This window comes from Pan paniscus, chromosome 7, assembly GCF_029289425.2.
Source record: "Pan paniscus chromosome 7, NHGRI_mPanPan1-v2.0_pri, whole genome shotgun sequence".
NCBI lineage: Eukaryota > Metazoa > Chordata > Mammalia > Primates > Hominidae > Pan > Pan paniscus.
The window spans coordinates 94,547,614-94,565,338 of NC_073256.2; the positions used below are offsets into that span (position 1 = coordinate 94,547,614).

At 35.5% G+C, this 17,725-nt stretch overlaps 1 long non-coding RNA gene across 2 annotated transcripts in view; it reads left to right on the top strand.

Moving 5' to 3' along the window:
- LOC129398624 (uncharacterized) overlaps nucleotides 1-17,725 on the top strand; it is a 141,280-nt gene that overhangs the window by 1,688 nt on the left and 121,867 nt on the right. The gene's annotated exons all lie outside the window — the stretch shown is intronic.

The window sequence follows — 17,725 nt, forward strand, 5'->3', positions numbered from 1 at the left end:
TGCATTTGGGCTGTAGAAACTCCTGCTTGGAACTCCTGTGAATAAAGTAATAATGTGCACACTGGTGCCGGGAGGGAGATGACAGTACGTGTGTGGCTTTGCCCCAGTGTGGGGACTTCAGCAAAGTTTCCTGGAGTCTGTGACTTCTAAACTGACACTTGAAGAGGAATGAACTTGGGGCTGGTAAGGAGTATGTCACATTCTGCTATAGCGTGAACAAGGAAGAGGAGGGAAGGAGAAAGGAAAAAAAAGGATGGCAATGAACTAGGGAGAACAGAGTTGCTCAAGCCTGAAACTTGGGTCTCTGATTCCTTTTTTCGTCTCACTTCCCACATCAAATCCATAGACAAGTCCTGTCTGCTCCACCTCCAAAATTAACCCTAAGGTGACTATAGAGACTGTCTAAGGGATCTTCCAGCTTTCACTTTTGCCCACAACCCCTTCATTCTTCTCAGAGCAGCAGGATATCTGATTCTATTTTGTGCCCCACCTTCTGGTCACTTCCCACTGGGTACCAGGCCCTCAGTGCCCTGGTGATCTGGGCCCCACTGCCCTCTCTGACGTTGCGTGGTACCACATCACTATCCTCCAGCCACAATGGCCTTTCTCTTCCTGCCCAGCGTCCACTTACTATGGTCTCTAGCCCATGGCTGGCATTCAGTAAGTACTGGGGGATGACAGAGTAAGAGAGAACAGGTGAGTGGGAATGCATGAGTGAATATGTGTGAAAGAGAAAGTTCATGAAAGCAGAAGGAAATAGAATGAAAGAGGAAGCGAAGGGGGTAAGCAAATGGAAAAGAGAGACAGAATGGAGTGAGAAAAGCCACATATTTCCATTTGACTGGAACCTAGAGTGGGAGGTGGGGAGGAGGACAGACATGACACTGGAGTGAGTTTTAAAAATGATTTCTATAATGAAACACGCCCAGGTTGGGGATTTATTTATTTATTTATTTATTTATTTATTTATTTATTTATTTTAAATCCCTGACAGCAGCATTGAAGTATATAACTGTTCGTAGCCTGCACCTTTTTCTTTTTTTAACTTTCCAGGAACAAAGTAAAAGAGCATCCATCAATACTTTGCACAAAAGGAAATCCGTCTTCCTTTTATCACAATCACCATAAATCCAGGCAGAATAAGGGTTGTACATATCTGAACTTTTGGGAAGCATGAAAGGAAGTTATTCAGAGCTGCAGGAGAGGCAATGTAAATGTTACACTGGATTCTGCCCCCAACTATAAAGAATCTTTCTGAAGAGAATATTCATAAAGCTTTGGGAATTGTTAGGGTTATATGAAATGGGCACATTCTAACAACATCAAGTAATGATTTTTTTTTCTGTCTGTGAGATAATTAATACCATTTAGAAAAAATCCAAAATGAAGTCTTAAATTAGCTTTTGATATTTTGATAAACTGAATATTATTTTTTATAAGATAGATGGACAAGGATAAAATGTTTTATAAATTTTTAAAATGCTAATGTTTTATGATTAAAGAAATGGAATGGTTACTATTATGTTTGCTCATAGACTCAATGAACTGGACAGAAAAGCCTTTAAGGGAGAAAATAGTAAATACATTTTATGAATTATGGTAAATAAATATTAAAAGAGAAGACAACATTCTCAGAATGATCAATATAATGTAATAGAAGAAGTTCAAATAAAATTATATGATGTCAATTTAAAGAGAAAATTATTGAACATTAACCAATATCTTTTAATGTTCTACAGTCTTCAGTCAGAATAGTCAATTATTGTAAACCAGAAAATATTTTTTGATTAATATCTGAACTATTTTTACCCAACTTAATATGACTACTTTTTGTAGTCTGTGATATGAATTCTATCTATCATTCTATCTATGGGTAGTATGAAGTTCTTTTTATTTAACTTTCCAGTAATAACATTCAACGTATTTAAAACACACACACAGCGCCACACAGCCAACATTATGGATCTATAATCTGTGTAATTGCACAGGGCCTTGTACTTCATTTGATGCTCTGCTGTCACTGTATTGAAATTCCTCATTTTTAGATAAAGGGACTCTTATTTTCATTTTGCACTGGGTTTCAAAATTCTATAACGGTCATGCACACTCACACATGTTGAGTTACACATTGTGGATAGCAGTGTATGTCTTTGAGGTGATTTCAGTTTGGTGGGAAAAACATGTTAAATATCTAATTTCAAAGATGAAAAATATTATTAAAAGAGAAACATGATATATTATTTGAATCAGAAGTTTAAAGTAGTATAGGCCCATTTTCATAGTTAAATGAGGATCAATAAAGGTTAATTTATCTGTCCAATAAACAAGCAGCTATGAGAGGATGACCTGTAATTTGATAAAATTTAAATTTTACCAAATGACTAATGAGCGTCTATTTACATGGTCATGGTTTTTTTGCTGAATTCCTAAATAAACCATAAATTTAACATAATGCAACGTTCAAATTGGTAATATTTAACCTAGAATTTTACAGTTATAGTCATAATTGGGTTATGTTTATTTTTAATTTTATATTCAACTGATACTGGGCTAGTTTTGTCCAGTTATGCTAGTTTCATAAAATAAATTGGAAATTCTATTGTTTTCTAAAACTGTCAACTGTTAAACATGTGAACTATTTGTTTCTGGCAGACTTACTAGAGTTCAACAATAAAACTTACTTGATTCCGTGGATGAAGCCCAGGAATAGGACGAGACTGTCAGTTTTGAGCATTACAAGTGAGAAAATGAAGAAGGGTTTATTTTGAAGGCTGAATCAAAATAGCCATGTCAGACTGTCAGAACTTTGCTGGAGATGGGTATGTTAGCATATCAGTGATGGCCAGAGCCATGGAAATGAATGAAATTACTCAACCTGCATGTTAGAAGACAGAAGAGAGAACTAATGCTAGCAGGAATCTTGAGGCATGAGCAACCCTAAAAAGTAGCTGGAGAAAGGGGTGCCCATCAACAAAACAGACGAATACATAGTAGGCAGCAAAGTGGGAAAGTCAGAAGTCAGTGTCTCAGAAGGCAACGGAAAATAGAATTTCAAGATAGAGTAAGTAGCCAGTATTTCCAAATGTCACAAAGAGGTTGAATAAGATAGAGACTGAAAAGTGTGTCTATTAAATTTGGCAGAGCAGAGATTGTCCATGATCCTCATGGCAACAGTTTGAGAAGAGCAGTGTAGATGCAAATAATATACTAGCTTGCAGGGGTTGAGAGAAGAAAGAAATAAAGTAAGAGAATATAACTTTTACAAAATGGTAATAATAAAAGGGATAGCGTAATGATTTGAAAGGCATGGAAGTTTTTATTTTCAATTATTAGAAACACTTGAGCATATTTATATATTAATGGATAAAATTAGGTTCTGCAGAACGGGGAAAGCATGGAACCAAGAAACCCAAGATACTCTGTTGATTTCTTTTCTTATTTTCTCTCCATTTCTCCCTCCTCTTTAATTTCAGTCCCAAAATTCTATAATTCTAAACAATCAGAATCCACTCTCTATCTGGGGTCTAAATTTATGTTCCTTACTGAAATGTTCCCATCGGCACTCATCTAATTCTGGATTGAGTATTGGCTTGTCTAAGAAAGAAGTCTAATATTTCCCAAATCGCCTTTCAGAGAGGGCCGCTGTAGCTTTTACATAGATTTGCATTATCCAATCCCTTTATATGCTAATGTTGCATTGTTGGCAATCAGGGCTTTCTTTTATATACAGTCTTGCATCATTTAACAATATATTCCGAGAAATGATAAATTAACCTTTGCTTACTCTAACTATTTTTACTTTATAAACTTTTATTTTTTTTCCAACTTTTTGACTCTTGTCATAACATTTAGCTTAAAACACAAACACATTGTACAGCTGTTGAAAATATTTTCTTTCTTTATATCCTTATTCTATATGCTTTTTTCTTACTTTTTAAACTTTTTTGTTAGAAACTAAGACACAAACACACATATTAGCTTAGGCCTACACGGGGTCAGGATCATCATCACTGTCTTCCATCTCCACATCTTGTCCCACTGGAAGGTGTTCAGGGACAATAACATGCATGGAGCTGTCATTTCCTATGATAGCAATGCCTTCTCCTGGAATACCTCTTGAAGGAGCTGCCCCGGGCTGTTTTACCGTTAACTTTTTTTTTAATAAGTAGAAGGAGTACAATCTAAAATAATGATAAAAGTATAGTAAAAGCATAAACCAATAACATAATTGTTTATTATCAGGTGTTGGGTGCTGTACAGTATTGCATGTGGTATACTTTTATAGGACTGGCAGTGCAGTAGGTTTGTTTATGCCAGCATCACCACAAACACATGAGTAATTGGTTGTGCTAAGTTGTTACAATGGCTACAATGTCACTAGGTGACAGGCATTTTTCAGCTCCATTGTAATCTTAGACCACTGTCCTGCAGGCAGTTCTTTGTTATACAGTGCATGACTGTACTAGATTTTGGAGGGACTATGCTTTCAACCACTGCCTTTATAGAAGATTAATTAGAAAAGAATACACCTACAACAAATTTCTTCATGCAAACTGAAAAAAATGTAAACATATTTTGTTTACATCACTGGATAGATTCCCTTTATATGATCCAGTTACTATATGAAGATGTCAACTTGTTCTTATGAGCTCTTGGAGAGCAGTTACTATCTTTTTCAACCTGGAATTCTCTGTAGTCAACAGAATACATTTCAGTTTACAAATTCTACCCATGTATGACTTGTGGAAAAGGGAGACAGCAGACTGCACAAGTCTTGACTCGCTGTTATTACACAGAACCATATCTGAGCGAACTTGTGTTCACATCCAAGAATGTTACAAAACCAACTACTGATTGATATTGATATATCTAAAGTTGTGATAAGCTTGTTAAAATTTTAATATTTAATCTAGATTTAGACTTCTTTTCCTAATATGGAAGGCTGTCTAATATGGAAGCCTTCTAATATTTAATATAGATTTTAGACTTCTTTTCCTAATATGGAAGTCTTCCTAATATGGAAGGCTGTCTTGTTGAAATCCTTTTATTGTTAGATTAGAAATTAATCCAATCTACCTTTCCTTCAGGCAAGCCAGGTTTGATGCAAGCCAGGTTTGGTTCAAGCCAGGTTTGTCTTTGCATTAGACTATTATTGGACTCTTAGTACATCCATTAACTCATATACAATGTAAAATGATTAGGTTTATTGCAACAGTAATGACATCATAATCTAGAAATATAGTGTATGTCCCTGAGTTTCTGGGGTATCAGTCATTTTTCTATATCAATAACGTGTCAATTAACTGGCATCCTACAAGCCTGGAACTACCATTAATGTTTTCTCCAAATAATGTAATATGTTATCTGGCAATGACATATATATTTCAATGAGAAAAGCACAAAAAATGAAATTTTTAAGAGACGAAAACACTAAGCCATGGAGTTTCATGTGCCAATGATTTCTTCTTCAAACCATGGAGCAGTGTGTCATCTATTTCTTGAGTAACATTTTATTAAATGTCGGCTGTATGCTTTCATTTCCTTGTTTCTTTTTCTAACAATTCTCCACTATGTTTTACTAAAATGTTTTTTCAATTATGTCTTTCTCATTTAATGTTTTTAATTTAATTTTACATTGACCGATAAAATTGTCTGTTTTCAAGTATATATAAATTGTGAAATGAATAATCTAGTTACCATATGCACTACCTCACATACCTATCATTTTTGTGATAAGAACACTTACCTTCACTCTCAGCATTTTTCAAGAATATAATATATTGTTATTAACTGTATCACCATATTGTACAGTAGATCTCTTGAACTTATTTATTCTGTCTAACTGAAATTCTATATCCTTTGACCAACATCTCCTCAACTTCCCCTACAACCACTCCAGCTCCTGGTAACCATGGTTCTTCTCTTTATTTCTAAGAGATCAGCTTTTTAAGATTCTATGTATGAATTAATAAGATCAGGCAGTATTTGTCCTTCTATGCCTGGCTTATGTCACTTAACATAATGTCCTCCAGGATCGTCAATTTTATTGCAAACCACAGAATTGCATTCTTTTTGTGACTGGATAGTATTCCATTGTGTATATACAACATATTTTCTTTATTCATTCATCCACTGATGGACATTTTGATTCTACATATTGGCCATTGTGAATAATGATGCTATAAACACAAGACTGCAGATATCTATTTGAAATACTGATTTCATTTCCTTTGGATGTATACCAAGTAGTGGGATTACTGGGTCATATGGTAGTTCTATTTTTATTTTGTTGAGAAACTTTCACACCATTTTCCATAATGGCTGTATTAATTTACATTCCTACCAACAGTGTTCAAATGTTGCCTTTAATTCACATCCTAGCTAAAGTTATTATTGTATGACTGTTTCATAATGACCTTTCTAACAGGAGTTAGGTGATGCCTCATTGTGGTTTTAGTTTGAATTGCCCCAATTATTAGTGATGTTAAACGTTTTTTTTCATATATCTGTTGATCATTTGTATGTCTTCTTTGAGGAATGTCTGTTCAGATCCTTTGCCCATTTTTAAATCAAGTTATTCTTTTACTTGCTATTGCGTTGTTTGCATTCCTTATATATTTTGGATATTAACCTCTTAACAGATCTATCATTTACAAATATTTTCTTCCATTCTGTAGGTGTCTTCTCTCTCTGTTGTTTTGTTGTCTGTGCAGAAGGTTTTTAGTTTGATGTAGTCCTATTTTTCAATTTTTGCTTTTGTAGCCTGTGTTTTTGGAGTCATATCCAAAAAGTCATTGACCAGGTCCATGTCTTGGAGTTTTTCTCCTATGTTTTCTTCTAGTAGTTTCATAGTTTCATGTCTTACATTTAAATCTTTAATCCATTTTGAGTTAATTTTGTATATAATCTGAGATAAGAATCTAATTTCAATTTTCTGCATTTGGATATGTAATTTTCTTGATATCGTTTATTGAAGAGATTGTCTTTTCCCTGTTGTGTGTTCTTGGCTCCTTTGTCAAAAATTAGTTGGTTATAAATATGTGGATTTTTGCCTGGGGTTTCTATTTTGTTCCATTGGTATACATTCTGTTTTTATGCCAATACCATGATGGGTTTTGGTTACTATAGCTTTGTAGCATATTTTGAAGTCAGAGAGTGTGATGCCTCTTGCTTTGCTCTCTTTGCTCAAGAAGGCTTTTGCTCTTTGGGGTCCTTTGCAGTTTCATACAAATTTTAGGATTTCTTTTTGTATTTCTGTAAAGAGTGTCATTAGTGACTTGACAGAGATTGTGTTGTATGTGCAGATTGTTTTTAGTAGTGTTGATATTTTAACAATGTTAATTCTTCCAACCCGTAAGGATTCAATATATTCCCATTTATTTGTGTCTTCCTCAATTTATTTCATCAATGTTTTATAGTTTTCAGTGTAACTATCTTTCATCCCCTTGATTAAATTTAGTCCTGAGTATTTAATTCCTTTTGTAGCTATTGTAAATGGGATTCTTTTCTTGATTTTTTTAGATCGTTTGCTGTTAGTGTATAAAAATAATAATGATTTTTGTATGTTGATTTCATATCCTGCAACTTTGCTGAATTTCTTTATTAGTTCTAATATATTATATGTGTATAGTTTCTGCATATAAGACCGTGTCATTTGCAAACAGAAAATTTGACTCCTTTCTTTCCAGTTTGGATCCTTTCATTTCTTTCTTTCGCCTAATTGTTCTGGCTAGGACCTCCAGTCCTATATTAAATGGACGTGACAAGAATAAGCGTCCTTGTCATGTTCTAGATTTAGAGAAAAACCTTTCAAGTTTTCCCCACTGAGTATAATGCTAGCTGTGGTTTTGCCATATATGGCTTTAATGTATTGAGGTACATTCATTTTATACCTATGTTTTTAATGGATGTTGCATTTTGTCACTTTTTCTGCATCTATTGAAATGATCATATGGTTCTTGCCTTTAATTCTATTAATGTGATGTACCACAATTATTGATTTATGAATGTTGTACCATCCTTACATCCCTGGGCTGAATCCTATGAGATCTTGGTGAATGACTATTTTAAATGTACTATTGAATTTGGTTTGCTGGTATTTTGTTGAGGATTTTTTGCATCTATGTTCATCAGGGATATTGGCCTGTAGTTTTCTCTTTTTGCAGTGTCTTCGTCTGGTTTTGGTATCAGTGTAATGCGAGCCTCATAAAATGAATTTGGAAGTATTCCATCCTCCTCGTTTTCTAGAACAGTTTGAAAAGAATTGGTATTAGTTCTTCTTTGAATGTTTGATAGAATTCAGCAATGATGCCACCCAGTCCTGGGTTTTTATTTGATGAGAGGCTTCTTTATTGCCGATTCAATCTCCTTACCTGTTTTTGATCTGCTAAGATTTTCTACTTCTTGATAATTGATAATCTTGGAAGGAGGTATGCATCAAGGAATTTATCCATTTTTTCTAGGTTATCCAATTTGTTAATGTGTAATTGTTCCTAATAGCCTTGTATGATCCTTTGTATTCTTGTTTTATTGGTTGCAATGTCTCTTCTTTTTTATTTTGGATTTTATTTGAGTCTTCTTTTTTTTTTCTTACTCTCTTAAAGGTATCAATTTTGTTTGCCTATTCAAAAAAAAACCTCTTTGTTTATTTTTTCTAGTCTATATTTCATTTACTTTTGTTCTAGTCTTTGTTGTTTTCTTCCTTCTCCTAACTTTGGGCTTAGTTTGTTCTTCTTTTCTGGTTCCTTGAGAGACAGTGTTAGGGTATGTATTGGAGATCTTATGTTTTATTGCTATAAACTTCTCTCTTAAAACTGCTTTTGCTTTATTCCATAGGTTTTGGTATGTTGTGTTTTCATTTACATTTGTGTCAAGACATTTTTAATATCTCTTTTAAATTTTTCATTGACCCATTGGTTGTCCAGGAGCATGTTGCTTAATTTGCATGTGTTTGTGAATTTTCCAAAGCTCCTTTTGTTACTGATTTCTAGTTTTATGCCATTGTAGTGAGAAAATAAACTTGATACAATTTTAATATTTTAAAATGTGTTAAGACTTGTTTTCTGGCCTAACACATCATATATCCTGAAGAATATTCTATGTGTAGTTGAGAAGAATGTGTATTTTGCAGCTGTTGGATGGAATGTTATGTATATGTTTGATAGGTCCATTTGATCTATAGTATATTGGTTAAGTGATTATTCCTAATTAATTTTCTATGTGGATGATCTCTCTGTTGCTGAAAGTGGGATGTCCCTATTATTATTGTATTGCAGTCTGTATCTACCTTAAGATCTACTAATATTTGCTTTATATATTTAGGTGCTCTGATATTGGGTGCATATGTACTTACAGTTGTTATATCTTCTTACTGAAAATGCCATTATATAATGATGCTTTTTTGTCTCTTTTTACTAAAGAGGTCATTTATATAATGACCTGTGTAAAGAAGAGTCATTAATATAATGACCTTCTTTGTCTCTTTCTACAGTATTTTACTTAAGTTTTATTTTTATTTGATAGAGGTATAGCTACTCCTGCTCTCTTTGGATTCCATTTCCATGCGATGTCTTTTTGCATCTGTTTGCTTTTAGGTGAAGTGATCTTGTAGACACAAAATAGTTGAGTCTTTTTTTATGCATTCAGTCACTCCATATCTTTTTATTGGATAATTTAATCAACACAATTATTAATAAGTAAAGACATTGCCATTTTCTAGTTGTTTTGTAGATCTTTTGTTCTTTCTTCCTTCCTTGCTGTCTTCTTTTGTGGCTAAGTGTTTTTCTCTAGCAACATGTTTTGACCCCTTGCTTGTGCGTGCATGTGTGTGTGTGTTTGTGTGTGTGTGTGTGTGTGTGTGTGTCTGTTTCTACTTACAGGTTTTTGCTTTGTGATTGCCATGAGGGTTACAAAAAACTTCTTGTATTTATAACAGGTTATTTTAAACTGATTAAAATAAAAAAAAGAACAAGAAAACCAAAAAACCTCTATGACTTTACCCCATTTCTCCCCCCACATTTTAACTTTTTGTGTTGCAATTTGCATCTTTTCATATTGCATATCCCTTAACAAATTATTTTAGCTATTATTTTTAATAGTGTTATCTTTTAACCTTCATCCTAAAGATATAAATAATTTCCACACCATTTTTACAATATTAAAGTATTCTCGATTTGTGTACTTTTTCCCATGAGTTTTATACTTTCAGATGTTTTTGTGTTACATATCAGCATTCTTTTCTTTCAGACTGAAAAACTCTCTTTAGCATTTCTTATAAGACAGTTCTGGTGGTGATGAACACCTTCAGCTTTTGTTCATCTGGGAAGGTCTTTATAATGCCTGTATTTCTGGACAACTTTGCTAGGTGCAGTATTTTTGGTTGACAACTGTGTAGCAGGCTTTTTTTTTCCCCCCTTGTATAAATCATCCCACTTTCTACTGGCTTTTGTAAAGTTTTAGCTGAGAAGTCTGCTGTTAACTGTATTGAAACTTCTTATATATTATTTGTTTATTTTCTTTTGCTGCTTCCCAAATCCTCTCTTTGTCACTGATTTTTCATAGTTTTGCCATATATGTTGGGGTAGTCTTATTCGCATTTAATATGATTGGAGACCTTTGATCTTGCCGTGTCTAGATATTTACAACTATGTTCAGGTTTGGAAAATGTCCTGCTGCTATTTCTTTAAGTAAGATGTCTGCCTCTTTATTTTTCTCTTTTCCTTCTTGAAGTCTAATGCCTTGAACATTTAATGTTCTTTTGAGACTATTCCATAAATGCTGTAAGCTTTATTTATTTGCTTATTTATTTATTTATTCTCTGATGGTATATTTTCAAATAACCTAATTTTGAGTTCAAAGATTCTTTTCTTTACCTGATCATTCTGCTGTTCATGCTCTCAAGTGCATTTTTTATTTCTCTCGTTGTATTTTCAGCTCCAGAATTTCTGTTTGGTTTTTTTATTACTTCCATTTTTCTACCAAATTTTTCATTTTGGTCACATTGTTTTCCTCATTTCATTGAATTGTGTTTCTGAATTTTCCTAAAGTACTCCAAGCTTCCTTAAAATAGTTATTTTGAATAATTTTTCAGGTAGTTAATACACCTGAAAAATAATTTATTTAGCATCTATTTATTTAGCATCTATTACTGGTACCTTATTTTGTCTCTTTAGTGATATATTTCATTGATTGTTTGTGATCTTTGTGGTTGTGTATTGAAGTCTGCATATTTAAAGTAGGTACTCATCTTATTCTTTATAGACTTTTTTTTTTCTTGGAAAGCCCTGTGATAAGCATAGCACTGATGTATGCCAGAAGTTGGGGAAATTGCGACTAGCCTGCTGTTTCCAGAAGTTTGGGGTCCACTGTCATTGGTGCAGCACTGGGGTGGGCTAGAAGCCTGGGGCAGATGCCACTGCAGTGCTGGAGTAGACCAGAATTCCAATGCAGCTGTGGCTGACATGGCACTGCCAGAAAACTGGAGCCTGCTATGACAGGCACAATGCTGGAATGAGCTGGAAGTCCAGGGCCATTGAGGCCTGCCTGCTACAGAGGGCTGTCTGGATCCTGGGTCTCCTGACATCAGCTCAGTGGTGTGGGATAGAGATTGAATTTGCCATGTAAGACTGAAGCCTTAGCCTGTGTGGTCCCACTGGTTATGAGGGAAGGCAGGCCTATAAGTTAATTTCAGGGGTACAAGTCTGGAATATGGGACCATGGGGCTCTCCCAAGTGCTTGATTTACTGTGGTGGGCCCAGTGTTGGGGTCCAAGGCAGAGTCCTGTGCTCACTTCCCTCTGTTTCCTCTAAGTGTACAATATCTCCCTACATGCTGTGCTGCCTGGGTTTGGGGGAGGGGTGATGCAAACAATCCAAAACTGTTCTTCTTACCCTCTTCAATGCATCTTTTCCTATTATTGTGCCACTATCAGGAACTATGATCCCTCACCTTGCTTCCCTGGCTCTTATGAAAGTATGTTCCTATGTGAAGAGTTATTCAAATTGATGTTTCTGCAGAGGGATTATCACTGGAGAGTTCTACTCTGCCATTTTGTTCCCTATCTGGATACGTTATGAATAATTATAAAGCCATCCTTTAAATGGGAAATCAGCAGAAGAATGTGATTGTAGAGGCTAAGAAGTTCCACAATAGACCATCCGTTTGCAAGCTGGAGAACCAGGAAAGCCAGTAGTATGGCTTAGTCCAAGTCTGAAAGCCTCACAACCAGGGAAACTAATGGTGTGTACCTATCAGTACAAGGCCACAAGCTTGAGAAACTTGGGGCCACTGGTACTGGACTCTCAGTCTCGGAGTCCAAAGTCTGATGAACCTGGGGTTCTCCTTTCCAAGGGCAAGAAAATAAGTCTGTCCCAGTTACACAAGAGAGAAAGAGATAATTTGTCTTCCCTCTGTTTTTTGTAACCAAATAGTTATTTTTTTTTTCTGATCTTCCTTGGTAATACATTGCTTTAATCAGCATAATGTAAAATTTTATATTTTCTGTTATTTTCCTCATTTCAAAATGATATTCTGAATTATTTTCATTCTCTGAGACTTTACATTTTTATCTAAATTAGATAAATGAGATCACTTTGATTCTATCTCTAAACTAATAGAAACTTTTATAACTTTCCTATTCTAAAATAAATTTCATGAAACTAGGGCTTTTTTTTTTTTTCTTTTTGGCAGAGTTTCACTCTTGTTGGCCAGGCTGGAGTATGGTGGCGTGATCTAGGCTCACTGCAGCCTCCGCCTCCTGGGCTCAAGCGATTCTCCTGCCTCAGCCTCCCGAGTAGCTGGGATTACAGGCATCTGCCACCACGCTGGGCTGTTTTTTGTTGTTGTTGTTGTTTGTATTTTTACTAGAGATGGAGTTTCACCATGTTGACCAGGCTGGTCTCAAACTCCTGGCCTCAGGTAATCCACCTACCTCGGCCTCCCAAAGAGTTGAGATTACAGGTGTGAGCCACTGCACTTGGCCAAAATTAGGGCTATTTATCAAACATAAATATATCTGTCTATATTAAGCTATTTGAGTTTTATTTTTAAGCTTTTCAATACATGTAGTTTTCCCTTTATTTGAATGGTCTTATAACCTACAATGAGGTCTAACTGAAAAACAAAACAAGAACAAAAATATTGCATGTTCAGGTGTATTGATCATTTAAGAATAAGCCAATGGTTGAAACTAGAGATTTTTGCAGTCATTCTCCAATAATTACCAGATTTAAATCAGTGATTTAGAAATAAAATCCAAAACCAAACAAATCCCCAAAACATAAAACAATAAAATGGAAGACTTTCAACAGCCACATGGATCAGTATTAAAAGGCCAAAAAAAAAGAAAGAAAAGAAAAAAATCCAAGGAAAACTCCAAGGGTTAACTCTAGAAAAGATCAGGAGATACCAAGCAGGGCAATTTCCTGTTTGTTGTTGTTTTAATCTTGACTAAAACTACTGTCTTCTTTATGACGTTAAATTTTTTATGAGTCTTTTTAGGCCCTTAATATCCTCAATAAATATTTGTTTTCTTGGCCTGAATTTGAATTAATACAACTTCTTCTTTTCTTCATCCTGTAACATCTTTATTGAATATGAAACTGCAAAAGGAAATAATTGAACTCTATCACAAAACTGTTCTTGCAAGTACACTTCTTTGGAAGTTCTCTTTCAGTACTTTCCCATTGTTTTGGTGCAGCTATTTTTTTTTTTTTTTTGAGACAGAGTCTTGCTCTGTCGCCCAGGCTGGAGTGCAGTGGTGCGATCTCAGCTCACCGCAAGCTGCACCTCCTGGGTTCATGCCATTCTCCTGCCTCAGCCTCCTGAGTAGCTGGGACTACAGGCGCCCGCCACCACGCCCAGCTAATTTAATGCAGCTATTTCAATATACTATATCAGGTAATGGAATTAACTGGAATTTTGATTATCATGATAATAAGTAGTGGTTCAAACATTGTGTGTTTCCCAAACATTATTGTCAAGACAATGAGTTTCTTTCTCTGAAAAAGCACCACCAAAATTTTTGCATAGCTATTTGTTCTAGCAGTGTGCATCTTTCATTACTGGAAATAAAGGACAGGCTGGGTGCAGTGGATCACGCCTGTAATCCCAGCACTTTGGGAGGCTGAGGTGGGCGGATCACAAGGTCAGGAGTTTGAGACCACCCTGACCGACATGGTGAAACTCCATCTCTACTAAAAATACAAAAAATTAGCCTGTGTGGTGGCACACACCTCTAATCCCAGCTACTCAGGAGGCTGAGGCAGGAGAATTGCTTGAACCCATGAGGTGGAGGTTGCAATGAGCCAAGATTGCACCACTGCACTCTAGCCTGGGCAACAAAGCAAGACTCCTTCTTGAAAAAAGAAAAGAAAAGAAAAAGAAATAAAGGCCAAATGGCAAAGACACATAATGGTAATCAGTTTTACTCTTTACTGGCCTATAAGATTTCCTGAACAGGTTTTATCTGTTTACTACTGTAAATGTACTATATATACTGTCTGAAGAATCAAAGGAAATCTCATAAGGATTTCTTCTGTTGTCCTGCACTTCATTGATCAGGCTCATCCTTCTTTCTGGAAATAGTAAAGTTCAGCTTATAAATGTGCTCAAGTCTCTCCAATCCGAAATAACTTTTCTTTTAATTCAGCACACAGTTATCAAGTAATCTTATGTGCCATACACTGTTCTAGGTACTCAAGATACATCAGTGTCCAAAAGACAAAAATAATATCTTTGAAACTGAGTTCACCTATTAGTGAAAGAGCTACACAATACATAATAAAGTATCAATTATATAAAATGCTAGATAGTTATTAAGTTCTATGGGGAAAAAGTAGAATCAGGGTGGGGAATTTGTGTGTGAAGTGTGGAGGAAGAGTGTTAAGATTTTAAAAAGGCCTTAGTGGGAAACTAACTTTTGAGTAAAGATGTGAAAAACATGAGTGAGTGAGCCATGTGGATGGTGGATGCGAATAAGAAGTGCCTTCTGGAGAGAGCAAAGCCAGCACTAGAGCCCTAAGGCAAGTGCCTGCCTGGAAACTTCGAGCTGTCTGCTTTCAGTTACTTTCCTTTCTCTTTCTGTTCTTACATACTGGGCTCATTCTGCATAGTTTTACACTTACTGTTTCTGCTCCTATTATTCTCCACTCTACTGCACCCTGACTTCTGTCTACCATGTCTGAAATCACCAATGAACTAGTTGCCTAGTTGTTTTTGATGTTGCCACTTAAATAGTCATTTAAAAATTATAAAACAGAAACATGCAAAACATAAATGTTTAATAAATTGAATTAAAATTTTAAAAAGTAAAACTTCATATAATTTGTGACAATCATGCTGTTAATACCCTACTACATAATTGCTCTCTGCACGCATAAATGTTTATGTGCAGTATGATACCACATAACAGTATTTCGGTGAACGACAGACCACGTATATGACAGTCATCCCATAAGATTATAACATTGTATTTTGACTGTACTTTTTTTTATGTTTAGATACACAAATACTTACCAGTGTGTTACAACTGCTTACAGTATTTAGTACAGTAAAATGTTGAACAAGTTTGTAGCCTAGGAGCAATAGGATATGCTTTATATCCTAGGTGTGTAGTAGGCTCTACAATCTAGGTTTGTGTTAGGACACTCTGTGATTGCACAATTACAAAATTGTCTAATGATGCATTTGTTAGAACAAATAGCTGTCATTTAGTGATGTATGACTGTATATATATATTTTCAACCCTAATGAGAGCACATTGTTCTGCAACATGGTTGTTTTCTGTCAATGATCTCCAATTTATATTTCAATAAGTTCTTTATCTAATATTCAAATGGTTAAATTTCCAAAATTGCTCCCAAAATGTTACTTGCATTGGAGATCTGTTTCTGGGCCATTTCTGTGGTTATAGCTAGAAAAGTTATGAGTTTGTATTCATGTTTCCGATTGTATTTTAATAAATAGTTTAGTTTTTTACTTTATTTAAATTAATAACTTTGCTCTTTTCACTTTCATTGAAAAGACTGATTTACTTATTAATAATAGACTCTTATAAATAAAGTTCTTATGAAATATCAATACTGATATTACACCAAACAATATAACTGATAAGGGAAGTTTAAATTGTCTTCATAGTTATTTCTGTTCCTTGAATGCACCTGATATGGTTTGGCTGTGTCCCCACCCAAATCGCATCTTGAATTTTAATTCCCATAATCCCCACATGTTGTGGGAGGGACCAGGTGGAGACAATTGAATCATGGGGACAGTTTCCCTCATTCTGTTCTTGTGATAGTGAGTTCTCACAAATTTTATGGGTTTATAAGGGGCTTCCCCCTTTGCTGGGCATTGATTCTTCTCCTTTCTGCTGCTGTGTGAAGAAGGATTTGTTTGCTTCCCCTTCCACCACAATTATAAGTGTCCTGAGACCTCTCCAGCCATGCTGAACTCTGACTCAATTAAACTTCTTTCCTTCATAAATTACCCTGTCTTGGGTATGTCTTTATTAGCAGTGCGAGAATGAACTAATAGAATAAATTGGTACTGGTAGAGTGGGGTGCTACTGTAAAGATACCCAAAAATATGGAATTGACTTTTGAACTGGGTAGCAGTCAGAGGTTGGAACAGTTTGGAAGGCTCATAAGAAGACAGAAAGATGTGGGAAAGTTTGGAACTTCCTAAAGACTTGTTGAATGGCTTTGACCAAAATGATGATAGTGATATTGACAATGAAGTCCAGACTGAGGTGGTCTCAGATGAAGATGAGGAACTTGTTGGGAACTGGAGCAAAGCTGACTCTTGTTATGCTTTAGCAAAGAGACTGGCGACATTTTGTCCCTGCCCTAGAGAACTGTGGAACTTTGAACTAGAGAGAGAAGATTTAGGGTATCTAGCAGAAGAAATTTCTGAGTGGCAAAGCATTCAAGAGGAAGCAGAGCAAAAAAGTTTGGAAAATTTGCCTGACAATGCAACAGAAAAGAAAAACCCATTTTCTGGGGAGAAATTTAAGACAGCTGCAGAAATTTACATAAGTAACAGAAGCCAAGAATGTTAATCACCAAGACAATGGGGAAAATGTCTCCAGGGCATATCAGAGACCTTCTCAGCAGCCCCTTCTATCACAGGCCTTGGAGTCTAAGAGGAAAAAATGCTTTAATGGGCTTAAGGCCCCCCCTGTTATGTGCAGCCTAGGGACTTGGTGCCCTGAATCCCAGCTGCATCAGCCATGGCTAAAAGGGGCCAACTTATAATTCAGGCCATTGCTTCAGAGGGTGCAAGCCCCAAGCCTTGGCAGCTTCCATGTGATGTCAAGCCTGCAGGTACACAGAAGTCAAGAATTGAGGTTTGGGAACCTCCACCTAGATTTCAGAGGATGTATGGAAATACCTGGATGTCCAGGCGGAAGTTTGCTGCAGGGGCAAAGCCCTCAAGGAGAGTCCTGCCTTTCATGTATTTATTAGCAGTGTGGACATATATACATAGGTCCATTCTAATACATATGTAATTTTAACCCAAATGACATACTATACATATTGTTCTGCAACACAGTTGGTTTTCAATGATGTCCACATTTATATTTTAATAAATTCTTTAATATCCAAATGGTTAAATTTGGAAAATTGTCCCCTAAATGTTAATTGCATTGGAACTCTCATTTTTTTTTAGTGGATTATTGTATTAGCAACTACAACCTGGGCACCAGAAATGTTAAACATTTCTGGGCCAT